Genomic DNA, 11916 nt, shown 5'->3' on the forward strand with positions numbered 1-11916 from the left:
CAGTCATCACAGCAACCCTGGGTTATCATCTCCACTTTAAAGATGGGGAAATTGAGGCACAGCTCTGTTAAGTAACTTACTTGAGGTCACACAGCCAACAAGGGGCTGAACTTGTACTCTTAAAATTATTCCAATAAATATATATTAATTGGGATAGAATACTAAAACTATGGTCATATATTTTTTATTTGATTTAATTTAATGCTTTTAAATCAAAGTATAGTTGATTCATAATGTTGCCTTAGTTTCAGGCATACAGCACAGCGATTCCATGGTAACAGTATATTCTTTTTTAGATTCCTTTCCCTTATATGTTATCACAGAATATTAACTAGAGTTCTCTGTGCTATACAGTAGGTCCTTGTTGGTTATCTATGTTATAAATTAGTAATGTGTGCATAGTTAGAGCTGACTTCAGTTCAGTAATAGTCAGTCAGTCGCTCAGTCGTGGCCAACTCTGCGATCCCCCCTGCCAGGCTACTGTCCATGGAATTTTCCAGGCAAGAATACTGGAGTGAGTTTCCATTTCCTGTTTCAGGGGATCTTCCCAACCCAGGGATGGAACACATTTCTCTTGCATCTCCTCCTGCATTGGCAGGTGGATTCTTTACCACTGCGCCACCTGGGAAGCCCCAATGGGTATGTGTTAATCCTAAATTCCTAACTTATCTGTCCCCTCCCTTTCCCCTTTGGTAACCATAAGTTTGTTTTCTGTGTCTCTGGTTGTACAATTTTAAAAGTTTGGACTAGATCTGTACTCTGTATCTTGGCCTTGCAGAGCTATTCTGATCTGGCTGCTGCCTCCTTCTGCCCTCTTCTTTCTTAGCACTTCCTTCCCTTTGCAGAAACACCAGGCTTCAGGATGCCAGATCTTGACTGGAGCTGTTATCTCTGCCCGAATGCCCTTCCCTCCAGACCTGTCAGCACAGGTGAGATTCCAACTGCAGGGGAAAATGTGTGCTTTAATGGGAAACTCTGTATTGTTTAAAGCAGGTTTTCTGGTTGATTTCATGGGAGCTGTTTTACAACTCTGAAAATCATAGATAATTGATTGCCATGCAAACTAATTTGTGTTTATAGACACGTAAATTCTGTTCTGTCCACAGGGGTGCAGCTGACTTCTCTCTGAACTGTGAGAGAAGCTAGTCTTGCCTCTATTTGCACATTTGTTGCCATGCTCCTCATCTATACCGGTGTCAGTTCTCTGGATTCTCCTTTGAACTGGTTGTAAAATCTCCTTGGTGCCCTCACTGATTAATGAAATGAAAGAAATCTTTGGCCCGTATCTACTTTCTACTTGGATGGAAGTCATGATGCTATCCTTGTCTGAAACTATCCTTTAGTAACAGTGAACTCTGACCCCGAGCCTGTCTCATTCATTCACTGAAATCTACTCAGGTGTTGGGTCCTTGGGATCAGGGATGAATCAAACACCGTCCCCACCACCTACTGACTCCAAGTCAGGCTAGAAGGAGAGGGCATAAAGACATGGAAACTGCAATCAAAGTGAGGACCTGAGCCTCTACTGGCAACACAGAGAAAGTTTCCTGAGATTCAAGGTAAAAATTAATGCAATGAACTAATTCCATTACAACAAATGTTAAAATTCCATCCCCCTAGATTGGACAAAATATAATGTTATGCTGAATATTATTTGAATTAAGTGAAGTAAACCTTGGCAACATCTGGTTTCTCATGAGATAGGTTAGTAATGATATTTGGCCAGCACTTGGCTTGAAATAATAACTATACTTGAAATAATACTATATCCTTTTCCAAAGAACATAGTTTAATGTTTCCAAATCCCCAGGACAAAACTGATTAGTCAGATTTATTCAAACAACAGTCAATCATCAAACAACCATCCCCATGGAAAGGAAAATACGTACCTAAACAACAATGGGAGCCTAAAGCTTTCCTGACACAAGACAAAAGGAATGGGAACATGTGTGAATCTGAAATTACAGCTAAGATGGGCATATAGTCAACTGAGCTTTGGATTGGTTATCCATATACAAGCTTGTCTCTTCACAAGTCAATTGATTTTATTCATCTTGGTATTCAAAGTGTCTTGTGCAATTAATCTATCCATTCATTCATCCATCATTCATTCTAAAATCTTCACTGAATGCCTCTTTGGATCTATAGGCCCTCAAGGGGATATCTGATGAAAAAACAGACTCAGCACCTGTTCTCAGTCTTGTGGCTATTGATGGGGGAGGACCCACGGAACAATTAAAAAAAAAAAACAACTTATTTGATTGTGCTGGGTCTTAGTCGCAGCATGCAGAATCTTTTGGCTGCAGTGTGTAGGATCTAGTTCCTTGACCAGGGATAGAACCTGGGCCCCATCCATTGAGAGCACAGAGGCTTAACCACTGAACCACCAGGGAAGTCCCAATAGTGCAATTTAATTCACGCTACAATAAGTTATATTCAAAGTTCTGTTAAAAGGAAGGAGATGGGGAGGGTGAAGGAGGCAGGGAGAACTTGTGAAACAGAAGGTGTTTTGAGGAGGCCAAGAAGCCTCCACCAAAGGAGACACACAAGGCAAGGCTGGGCTAGGCAAAGCCAGAGTAACAGCGCTCTCACTTCCAAGAGTATGTGCATCAAGAGTGTTGTTAGAGGATAATCTTCACAAAGCTAAAAACATGGCTTGAAAAACGGTGTCCAACCTAGAGGGGTGGGACGGTGTGGGAGGTAGAAGGGAGACTCAAGAGGGAAGGGATGTATGTATACTGATGGCTACAGCAGGTTGATGTATGGCAGAAACCAAGAGGATGCTGTAGAGCAATCATCCTCCAATTAAAAATGAATAAATTTTAAAAATTAAGAATGTATAAATAGAATACTCAATAAGGACCTACTGCATAGCACAGGGAACTCTCCTCAAGACTCTGTAATAACCTATACGGGAAAATAGTAGAGAAAGGGTAGATTTATGTCTATGTGTAACTGCATTACTTGTACACCTGAAACTAACACATGTTGCAAATTATTTATACTCCAATATAAAATTTAAAAATGGAAAAAAACCCAACAGTGTCCAAAATGTTTTTCAGTTCTTTCATTAATAAGATATTAAAACCAGCTCAAATGAGAATTCAAGGAACTAGGTATTTGTAGGCAATTTAATCAAAAAACATCCCAGACTGAATATAAAATTGGCTAATAAGCAGTAACTTTTTGATTGTTTACAGAGGGGGTCCTGACCTCGTTGAACCCTATCCCTGGTTCAGTGAACTGGGCTAAATGTCCTACTAAAGACCTGTCAGTCATGGAATTGTGGGCCTTTCCAATCAAGCTTGAGATGATCCTGCAAAGATGATGTTAGATGCCAAACGGTCTTATCCACAGTTGTTTTTTGGATTCCTTTTTCCTATATCTTATGTATGGGTGTGGTGGAAGTTTGTAGAAAAGCAGTATGTAGGCAGTTGGTGTCTGGACGAAGAGAGCATTCATATTTTAAGGTCCAAGGTATCACAGTGTCATAAAAATTATCTGAAACGTGAAATTGCCAAGAGAGTTTACTGGTGGTTTTTCAGTGCAGTTCAGGGTGTTGACCTTTATTAGCTTTCTATTGATGAAGCTTTGTAAATCTGTAAGGGCTGAAGCTAACGTGTAGATCTTTCTTTTTGTGTTTTTGGTGGTTTTTTTTTTTTTTTTTTTAGTAGAGATGCAAAATTTCTGACAGTATTAAGCTCACATAGTTCACGCTGCGATGACCTTTGTGGTATTTCAGTAGTAGTGGGTTTACCCAGTTGGGGCTTCTTTCTGGTCAGTTGTAGCAGCAGTGGTAGGACCGGCATGATGAGGTTATTCACCAAATCCCACTGAGGTCACTCCTCCCCCGCACTTTGAGACGATTCAACCAGCACAAAACAAGAAAGAAGCTGGTGGGTGTTTTCAGGAAACAAGAAGTTTGTTATGACAGACAAGTAGTCTGGAGGCTGGGGAGGATGGAGCAAAGTGGTCTGAAGAAATCAGCGAGCTGTGTTAAGGAGACCGTGCGTTCTCCATTCTAGACTCGAATGAAAGGCGTGCATAACCTGCAGGGGGTCTGAGCCACAGAAGGGCACCATCCAGCATGAGTGCTTGAAAAACTGGAGTCAAAGAATGCAACAGGAAGCACAGGAATTGTTCAGAGCTGGATGAGGAGGGCTCAGGTATTTTAGAGAAATACCGAAGTGGCAGGATGTACCGAGTTGGTAACGAATCATGTGAGGAGTTAGAGAGAAAAGTCAAGAATCTCTGTTAGTTTGCTAATTTGAGTGTCTGAGATAAGGTGTACCATTTTAGAAAATGAATTAAAAGCAAGTTTAGGGAAGAGGGTTGAAGATGGTGCATCTACTCCTTGAGATAGTGAGCACCAGGTAGGAGCTGGCAATCTCAATGAACAAGATAAAATGCACGGAGCCCTTGGGGGTCTTTTTTCCATGATCGGCCAGTCTTGAGATAACATGCACCCTTGAAAGTATTTACAGAAGAGACATCCTTTGAGGCTCACACAACAATTCTGGTGTAACGAGAGGCTTTTCTCATCCTTGTAGCCAATCGTTTGTGAGGATCTGAATACCTCTTGTGTGTTGGGTGTGTGCTGGGATGAAGTGACCCAGACAGGTTCTTCATCTTCTGAAAGTTCATTGTATCTGAGAAGTGAATAACAACAGATGAGATGGAAGGTGGGGGGTGGGGGGACTTGAGAGTCACAGGGAGGAGCCCCCCTCCCACTCCTGGTGGCATGCAGCCACTCCCTCCGGGGACCCAAGGCCAGCTGGTCACAGGGTTTCTGTGCGGCCTTCATCTGATAAGAAGTTACTCACAGGAGGAAGGGGAGAAAGTAACTAAAAATAAAGTGGTTTCTGATGCGAGTGTTTTGCAACCTTCTTTGGGTCATTTTAAGGAACAAGACCCTGTGTTCTTGTAGGAAGAACTTGGAAATCAACAGCCATAGATGATCTGAGTCATGAAATGTTTAAAGGCCTGGACCAGGCTTCTAGAAATCCTTCAGACATTGCTTCTGTCTAAAAAGAAGAGAAAACGTAATTTTCCTTTTCCCTTCCCTCTTCTCCCTCTCTCTCCCTCCCCCAACCACCCCCAATCTCCCTCTCATATTCTCCTCCTCCCACATACTCCCATCCTCCCCTCACTCTCAACCCTTTCTGTCTGAAATGCAGGTGCTGAGAAATAAATTGATTTGATGTCTTTACTCCCTGGTCAATAGCGTGATGTCACCATGGGATCAGGTTCAGGTACAAGGTCTCAGGCCTTTTAAAGGCTGCATATCTTTCCCAGAAGCCTTTGTTGGAGGGAGGCTAGATTCCCTAATTATCCGTCTCTCCACCTTTCAAAGGCTGCCCCATCCTTCTCCCAGGTGGGTACAATCCTCCTTGCTTGAGGTTCACACAGCGCTTGACGTGCATATCTCTTCTGTTTCTTATAATAGAAGCCTGCATGGACAGTAAGTTTCACTGTCGTGGCCCTGGTGCCTGCCACAGTTCCAGGAACACACCAGGTGCCCAGCAGTCTTTGCTGGGTGCAGGAATTCGCTACCGGATCCTCAGTACCTATCATGGTGCTGACCACTTAGTAGGCTCTCAATAGTCATTGGCTAAATGTATGAACATAAATTCAACCCTAGTGGCTCAGTGGTAAAGAATCTACCTACCAGTGCAGGAGATGTGAGTTCAATCCAGGGGCTGGGAAGATCTCATGAAGAAGGAAATGGCAACCCACTCCACTATTCTTGCCTGGGAGATCCCATGGACAGAGGAGCCTGGTGGGCTACAGTCCATGGGGTCACGAAAGAGTTGGACGTGACTTAGTGACTAAACAGCAACAACATGAACATAAGTGCATCTTTTCTCTCTGATTGACAGGTGTTAGGTGAGCCATTGCTCTATGGCTCCTGTTTCTTCCCCTCCTCACCTCCACCCCATCCCCACCCAGGAGCCAAATTTAGCACTTTGTACATGGCTAGTGCTGGGCACATATTTTTTAAAATGTGTTTTTCATATTTATTTTGCTTATTTATTTAGCTCACTAGGTCTTAGTCATGGCAGGCAGGATCTTTGATCTTTGTTGCAGCATGCAAACTCTTAGTTTTGGCATGTAGGGTCTAGTTCCCTGACGAGAGATTGAACTCAGGCCCCTTGCATTAGGAGCACGGATTCTTAGCCCCTGGACTACCAGGAAAGTCCCTGGGCATGTGTTCTTAAAGTTATTTTGATGAGGAACTCTCTGTACTATTTTCACAATTTTCATGTAAGTCTAAAATACAGATTTATTTTAAAAATTAATGTGATCTTCCTTTGGAAATTTTCTTCTACCAGTAAACCACCAGAACACTTGGGAAGTTCTTTTTATAGCTCTTTTCATTGACAACCCTGCCTTTTATTTCACAATTTACATAGATTTATTTGAAAAACATTTATCTCATCATATGCCAAGAGCCACTCTGGGTCCTTTGTAAATATAACTCATTGAATCTTCATAACAACCCCGTGGTATGGTTATAAATAGTACAATTATCTGTCTACAAATAAAGCACTGAGGCATAGAGAAGTTAGGCAGCAGTCATCAAGAGGCTCAACGCCACATGAGTCTGGTCATCTTAGGATGTTCTTCCTTCCCTGGGTCTTCTTTACTCATGAACTGAGAGATGGTCTTGCTGCACTCAGCCTATAGAACCCAGTGCTTGAAGTTCCATCCCTGGAGGTGGCAACATCACACAGCTCAAGAGAAAGGTCACTCTATTTGCTTTCCCTGGACACCTCCTGAAAGAAAGAAAGATCACTGTTTCCGTCAGTCTGCATGTGAAGTCAACTTCATGTCCACCCTCAGCTGCTGAGACCAGGTCAAAGCCAGCCAAGCCGTCAAGTCACCTTGTTGGTATGAGCAAGAGCCTAACTCATCTTCACACCACATAGGATATGTTGTTCTAACTTTCTGAGTCAGCTCATCCATTCCCAAACATTTCACCTACTCCGTTGGTGCTGACCACTCTCTCCAATTTCTGTCTCCAGACACCTGGCCATGCATATCCCTCTGCCTTGTTGGCTACCTGAAACTGCCATCCCCTTGGTTACCCGCAATTCCTCAGTATCCCCTGCACATCCTCCCACCTCTTTCCAACCTGTAGCCATTGTTCTCCTTTCCCTCTTCCTGAAATAAACTCTACTTCCTGGCCCATCTGGTGGATTCCTACCTATTTTTTCATAAGTCATCCCCAAATATCTCCTCCTCTTGGAAATCTCCCTTGACGTTACTAGAAGTTGCCTCTGGGACCCCACGGACTGCCAAGCTCAAGGATTCACCATACTGCAAGCTTATTTCCAAGTCTAGTCTTAAAAGATTCTGCACAACTTTTCTCAATTTTTTTTGATTGACAAATGTTTACATAATGGAACTGCACAGATCTTAAGTGTACAATTAAAGGAGGAAAGAGAGGGAATGTGTGCTCAGTTGTGTCCAGCTTTTTCCAATTCCATGGACTGTAGCCCCTGGGGCTCCTCTGTCCATGGAATTTCCCAGCAAGGATACTGGAGTGGGTTGCCATTTCCTTCTCCAGGGGGTCTTCCTGACCCAGGGATCAAACTCGCTTCTCCTGTGTCTCCTGCATTGGCAGGTGGGTTCTTTACCCCTGAGCCACCTGAAGAGTTTTTAACAATGCAAACACTCATGAAATAAAGACATCAATCAAGATTCAGAGCATTACGAATAGCCTGGAACATTTCGTCATGTCTCTTCCCCATCTCTGCCCTCATAGGCACCATTGCCAATATCTCTCACCAAAGATTCAACTTGTGATCTTCAATTTTATATAAATGGAATCATACGGTATTGCTTTCTTTTCGCCTAGCTTCTTTCATTCAGCATGTTTTTGAGATTAATCCTTATTTTATATGTCAGTCATTTATTCTTTTTTATTGCTGAGCAGTATTCCATTGAATGAAGATACCATACGTTGTTCATCCATCCTTCTGTTGATGGAGTTTTGGGTTCTTGCCAGCTCTGAGCTGCTGTAAACAAAGCTGTTGAAAGCATTCATTTACAAGACTTTTGTAAAACATAGGTTCTTACTTTTGGGTAAATATTCTTTCAAAGTGTCTGATCTTCTTGGGACCAACTTATCATTTTCCCTCTTACACATTTTCAGTGTCTCCATGTCTTAAAGGCCCAAGGCTTTTAAGGACCATCTTCACAATAAGCCTATGAAAAAGCCACAATTAACCCCAAAACTCAGAGGAGCCAACAAACTTGCCCAGAGTGTTGCCCAAGGGACAAAACAGGACAAGAAAGAGACTTCTAGACTCAGAGCCCTACCTCTTTCCTTTCTTACAAAGATACACTGCCAACAGTTTGTGTATTTAGGAGGCTCCTTCCAGTTAGCCCATTTTTCCTCCTACCAGTATTCCAGGGCTCTTATGTGAGCCCAGAATTCGAGGGTCCACAGAGGGCAGGAACCGCAAGCTCAGAGCCCTTTTTGTTTTGGCTTTGTCTTCTCGCTACCCTGGTAGATAAGTGTCAACTGGACTGCTCTGGATATTTCAGTATCCTTTGATAACCATGCCCTGGAGAAGAGGAGAGAGATGTTTGAGGCATTTAGATATAATTCACATGGTGCTGGAGTCAATTCAATGAAAACTTTTTTTTAAGACTATTTTTTAATTAATTAATTAGTTAATTTTGACTATGCTGGATCCTGGTTGCTGTGCTCCAGCTTTCTCTAGCTGGGGCGAGCGGGGGCTATTCTTTATTGTGCTGGCCTCTCTTGCTGCAGAGCATGGCCTCTGGGTGCATGGGTTTCAGTGGCTCATGGCCTTAGCTGCTCCAAGGCATGTGGGATCTTCCCGGACCAGGGATCGAACCCATGTCCCCTGCATTGGCAGGCAGATTCTTACCCACTTCGCCACCAGGGAAGTCCTCCGTGAAAACTTGAGTGCCTATTTTACACTAGATGCAGAGAACATGAGAATGACCAAGGTCTAGTCTGAGTTACAGGGAACTCACAGCCTAGTCAGGTAGATAGATGAGCAATATTGCAAACAAGCAAGGCCCTGGCACCAACTGTTGACTGTGGGCGAGACCCGCTTTCTAGAGAAATTGAGATTGGAAGCTTTCTTGGAGGTAACACCCCGTGCATTAACCCTTGAAAATTGACTAATGAGATTTCTATGCTTGGAAACGTATGAGCCAAGTCTTAAAGGTGGAAGAGTACAATTAACACTTTATTGATTGGTGGATTTTTGCAGAAACTAATGCCTGTGGCCTGCGATTTGTTATGTAAATGAATATCAATAATGTTCAGGTAATGAAAGGTATATTAGTAATACAGATTACTAATTCGTCTCCAGTCAAATAGTTGTTAAGATAATATGGCCATGCCCAAAGAATGTGGCTGGAGCCTAAGACTCATTCCAGGCCATCGTGAGTGACTGACGGGGGTGAAGGTGGCTGGTTGGGACTGGGTCACCAAGGGTCCCCGTGCCAGACTGCGTAGAGTTTGACTTTCCCTGATGGGGATCAGTAAATAGAGCCAGGTTTAAGAGGATGCTGGAGCGTTGAGAAGATGGACTGTGGAGGAGGAGGAAAGAGAAGGAGTCGTCAGATGGGAGATACTGCAGGCCTATGTGTGAAGCAGGGACAGAGGGGGACTGGCAGAGAGAAAGAGACTCGGCAGAGAAAGAGGCGTGTCTTCAAGGACAACGTTAGCAGAGCAGAAAAGAAAGGGGCTCCAAAGCCAGATCTGTGAATGGCCGCCCAAGGGGCAGAAGTACTTACATTGGAAAGTGGTGACACATGACCAGCTCAGGGCAAACTGGAGATGAGCAGTGCTTTGGGGGAAATTGGCAAGAACGAGGAAGTCCTGTGTTCTATGCCACCGGCTCCAAAGCCAACACGCCTGACGAGGTTGGTCAGCATGTTGTTTGCTTTTGTATGCCTTTGGTTTTTGCTTTATTTTATTTATGTCTGTTTTAGGCAAACAGCCGCACAGACTCCTAGGAGCAGAAACAAAAGGAATCTCTCTGAAGGCTTAATCAACCGCTGCAACAGAAATTAAAATTGGGAAGAGGGGCTCTTCCCCTCCTCATGGACCTTCCCTTAGAGGGAATGGGGCTTCCAAGGAATTGGGAGACCTGAGCTCTTGTGTCGCCCTCTAACTGGGAGACCCCAAGTACATCATCATCCACCTTCCCCACTTTCATCAGCCCAGTTCCTGCCTTACCATCCTTACAAGCTGGTTTTTTGAAGATCAAATAATACTGTAAATGAATGAAGTTCATGAAAATGTAGTGCCGTGCTAAGTCGCTTCGGTCGTGTCTGACTCTTTGTGACCCCATGGACCTTAGCCTGCCAGGCTTCTCTGTCCATGGGATTCTCCAGGCAAGGATACTGAAGTGGGTTGCCATGCCCTCCTCCAGAGGATCTTCCCCACCCAGGGATTGAACCTGCATCTCTTAAGTCTCTCCTGCATTGGTACACAAGTTCTTTACCACTAGTGCCACCTGGGAAGCCAGGTGAAAATGTAAAGTGCCATTCAAATAGGAGACAATCTCATTCCTATTACCGTTTTGGTATGCCGTCTGCCAGGAAGAAAGAGGTCCTGATGTCTCCATCCCTTTATACCAGCCCCTAGAAAAGGTAAAACTATCACTGGCCAGATTTTGTTTAGCCCAAGAACATTCAAATGGCATTGCCCCCAAAAGGATGACGCATTTCATAGCATTGTTTCTAAGTAGTAATTTTCCACGAAGAACAATGCCACTTGGCTTGAGGGTTTTTAGCAAGACTTACTTATTTTTTCCCTCCAAAAGAACTTCTAAGGATTTCTGGAAGAGCCAAATCATCCTTGAATCCTTTCATTTCCTACTAATTATCCACAAAAGTGCTTGTGACTAATATAATAGGCTACAACATCCTGAAGAGCACCAAGCTTTCATTCAGACAAACGTGTCTGGGTGACCTAGAAAGAGCAGAGAGCGTGAAGCCAAAGGGACTTCAGAGGCGCCCTGTCCTGTCCTCATGTAGGATCCCTGCCTAAATGGTCTTCAGACATAGGGTTGTTTTTATTTTTTTCAAAGGGGGCAAACTTCTCATGGAGAAATAACGCCAGATTAGGTAGGTGCTGAGGGTGGAAAGTTCTTGGCTGTGTCTGTACCACACACTTGTTGAGTACATCCCCTACCCCACCATCACAACCCCCTGTAAGAGCCTGTGGTCCATGCACATGGAAATTAAACAAGGTACCCACGTTCCAGGAGCTTGCAGACTTTCTCGGGGTTACTGAAAAACAAGTTGTTAACTGTGCATACGTGCTAAGATGCTTTAGTTGTGTCCACCTCTTTGTGATCCCATGGACTGTAGCCCTGCTAGGCTCCTCTGTCCATGAGATTCTCCAGGCATGAATATTGGAGTGGGTTGCCAGGTCAGGGGATCTTTCCAACCCAGAGATCTGTTATGCCCAGTGTCCGAGTCCCCAAGACTGAGAGAATAAGACATCCACAGCAATGCAAAAGCATAAAGGGGTTTATTGCTAGCTCGACCTAGGGCTCAAATCTCATCCGGCGCAGTGGAGTCTTGACGAGAGCCCCGAGCTCTGAATCACATCTGCTTTTATACAGACGGTTCTTTGTTCCTGTAACAGCATAGCTCGCATCCCTATCCGGATTGGCTTAGGTCTGGCGCAGGCAGGGGGGCTATGAGGATTTTTTTCTGATTGGTCGAGCTACACTGCCTGCGGGAGTTCCCAGTGCCTCAGCTTTTTTAGAGACTAAACCTCAGGCCTGGCCTGCCCCTTAGAGCCTGTCCTGGCTTCAGTTTGGTCCTAACAAGATCGAACCAGCATCCCTTATTTTGGCAGGTCCTTTGCCACTTGCACCACCTGGGAAACCTCAGCTGTTGACTATCTCTGCT

At 44.0% G+C, this 11916-nt stretch overlaps 1 long non-coding RNA gene across 1 annotated transcript; it reads left to right on the top strand.

The window, feature by feature from the left end:
• The first annotated feature begins 536 nt into the window (after positions 1–536).
• On the top strand, positions 537–10320 carry LOC132659281 (uncharacterized). The gene is made up of 3 exons (XR_009599512.1): positions 537–639; positions 846–929; positions 9982–10320. It is a non-coding gene; the product is annotated as an uncharacterized LOC132659281 (long non-coding RNA).
• The last annotated feature ends 1596 nt before the right edge of the window (positions 10321–11916 follow it).

Source organism: Ovis aries, chromosome 2 (genome assembly GCF_016772045.2).
Source record: "Ovis aries strain OAR_USU_Benz2616 breed Rambouillet chromosome 2, ARS-UI_Ramb_v3.0, whole genome shotgun sequence".
Lineage (NCBI taxonomy): Eukaryota > Metazoa > Chordata > Mammalia > Artiodactyla > Bovidae > Ovis > Ovis aries.